The following is a 3,193-nucleotide window of genomic DNA, read 5'->3' as shown; positions in this document are numbered from 1 at the left end:
CACCACCCAATGTTCCCATTACGGTGAGTGAAGAAAATGCAGTAAGCGTAGTTTTCCCTACAAACAACACTGTCTAATCAACCATTTCTCTCCCCCATCATTCATCTCTTTCTCTGACCATTCAATAGGAAAAAAGAGGGGCTCCTTTCAATCAAGTTGGATTGCTTGAAAGGATCAATATTTGCCACTACTATTGACAGGGGATGCAGGAGGTCAAAGGGGTCCATAACCTTTCTGCATCTCCACCTTCAAATCGATAAACGTTCTACGAACACCTGTGAGGCCGCCGGTTTTAGCTGGTTCCAGCCCGCACTGTACATGGACGGTGATCGAACAGCTGAACCATGAACATTTACGTAATCACACGACAAAGGATAGTCTCAGACGTTGAGGTTAGTCTTAAAACGAGTCAAAAGCTTTCAGGGATGATACCCAGCAGCTCTGACAGGTCACACTCTGAATCATCATTCCTGCCTGAACAGTTTTTTTACACTATTGAGATATCAGATTTTTGCTTCCACAGGTGTTTGAAAATGCAACCCGAACACTTCGAATGTGCACCAAACCCTTTTTCTCTTATTTATGCACTTTGTTTATAGCGGTTTCGTTAAGACTTCATCAATTTGCATTTTTATTCCCTGGAGGCTTTCCAGACCTTAATTGGAACCTCAGTGGAGAAACAAAACTGTTACACTGAAGCTAAATTCAGTTGCGGTTTTAAAAAAAATGCAGACGCTTATTATGGCCCCAATTAGATGCACTGTCCAACTTTCAGCTGGTTCAAAGTCCGAAATCGGTTCCAAGTAGTTGCATTGCACAGAACACACACACACACACACACACACACACACACACACACACACACACACACACACACACACACACACACACACACACACACACACACACACACACACACACACACAGCAAAAAGCAATAAAAACCACCCAAACCCCATTCGGCAGTTCCGTGATTATTTCAGAGGTGTAACTCTGCAGAGACGTTGGCTCAGTGTGCCATAATTTATTCCCCAAGGAAAGTATTTATATTGATATCCCCTCCCTCATTAAATAGGCATGTAGTAAATATATTTATGACTCCCTGGGTTTGAGGCACCACATAGCGCCATACCAGTTTTTAGGCTTTCAAAGACCGGCCAAGTAATGTGTTTATATCTGAGGCTGGGGGTTGTAAACTGAAGTTGTAAAAAATGAAGTTGTAGAGGGATTTATTTACAGGTGACTATTATGAAGAACTTTCAGAATATCCCAAGAAAATCTTAAAAATATATATCATAAAACATATTGGTTGAGCCCTCAAAAGAGAATTTATTTGTCAAAGACAAAATATTTGATTGCTTATTCTCCTTTTTTCAGAGAGATAAATGAGAAAATTGATGACCCTCTCTGTTCTTTTCATAAGCAAAGCGACTAGCCTTGCTTAGCATAAAAACTGGAAATTGATAAAGTTACTGTGCCTAGTCAAGATCTAATGCATACATATACAAACATATAGATTCGTAAGCATTAGAGGTGCTGGTAGAAACAATTTGTTACATTTGGTTAGTGCTATGCTAGCTGTTTCCTTTAAGCCATTCACGTGTCTGTAGCACTAGTGTTAATGGACATGCATGAGAGTTGTTTCTACCTTCTCGTCAAGTTCTATTACAGGTTAATTGGGCATGGTTTTGGAGGAAAGTTCCGGTCACTAACGGCGGTTGCCTGGGTGAAAGTCCCGTGTTTTCTGACCCATCCATTCACCCTAATGTCCTCCCTGTATGTTGCTCGTATTACTTCCTGGATCACATCACATACAATCGATTCCATGGGTTTTATACAAATTATATAGTACATAACTTTTCGTAGGTACAGCTACAAACAGAGTAAGAAAACAGCCTGCAGTTTCACTAGCGTTGACTTATAGCAACTTATCCTGGTTTGTATGATATTTTATGAAAAGTTACTCCTCATTTTCCTTGCGTTGTACACCACGTCACATTTTCCACTTATTACGTGCATACAGTCTTTTAAAAAAAAACTTCCATCTTCACTGAAAAAAAGTTACCTAGTTAGTTTTAAGCAACAAAACCAGTTTAGTTAGGTTTAGGAAAAGACCGTTGTTTGGGTTTAGATAACCCAGGAAGTGCCGTTGCTGAAGTATGCAAGTTAAGTGACAAACAAAATAATCACTGATTTCTCATTTCACATGGGGAAAGAACGTTGGTTTCCTGGCTGAAAGATTTCTGTTAGTTTGACCCATCCACCTCCCCTCCCGCCTGCCCAGCGTGTGATTTAGCGTTTTTTATACTTTGTTAAAGATTACGTGGATATAATACAAAATTATTTTGTAGAATTACGGCACATTACTTTTTGTAGGTATTGTTACGAATGCTGGATGAGATCAGCCTGTATATAGATAGTATGACTCATATATCTAGGAATGAACGTATGAAATAATCAAGTCATACATGAGCCGAAAACAGGTTAAAAGGCCAGGGTTTGGAGTGCGGGAGCAGGACCATTATTTAGATAAAGCAGCAGACTGACTGGTGACTCAAACAAATTGACGGAGGAGGAGGAAGATGTCGAGGGACAGTTGACAGCAGGGCTGACGAGCGACAGGTGAACTCATTAGGGCGGGGCATACAATCGCAAAGGCAGCCAAACAACAAAGACAGGAAGTAAAACAAGACATTCTGGGACTTACCAACTAAAACATGAAACTAAAACAGCTTTTACTGGACGTTTTCATTTAGTTAAAAAGCTGAAAACACAGTTAAACATCATCTAATATTTGTTTTAGTTGTGTACTGCAGGAGTTGCAGAACGTGCATCCTGTGTGAAAATGACTGATTCATTAAGTGAAAAGTGTGAATGTTAAATAACTGGTTCAGGTTTCTTTTACTTGCTACAGGTGACAATTAGACTGAGGAAAGTTGCCACATTTAAAAGAAATCCAGAGGATTTATGATTTAAAACAATTTAGTATCAATCCCCCAGTCCACGTCAAGGTTTCTTTCCATGAAAGTCATGTCTTCACTCTCAGTACCTGAATTACATGCTCAAGTCTGCAATTAATTCAACCTTTGATCCACCGTTTTTCCATTAACCCGATATAAGCCTTAATTATAGTGAGAGGGGATTTAAAGAGATCCTTTTAAAAGAAAAAAAAAATCAATTTATATGCAAGACCA

Source organism: Anoplopoma fimbria, chromosome 17 (genome assembly GCF_027596085.1).
Source record: "Anoplopoma fimbria isolate UVic2021 breed Golden Eagle Sablefish chromosome 17, Afim_UVic_2022, whole genome shotgun sequence".
Taxonomy (NCBI): Eukaryota; Metazoa; Chordata; class Actinopteri; order Perciformes; family Anoplopomatidae; genus Anoplopoma; species Anoplopoma fimbria.
This window is presented reverse-complemented; position numbering follows the sequence as displayed.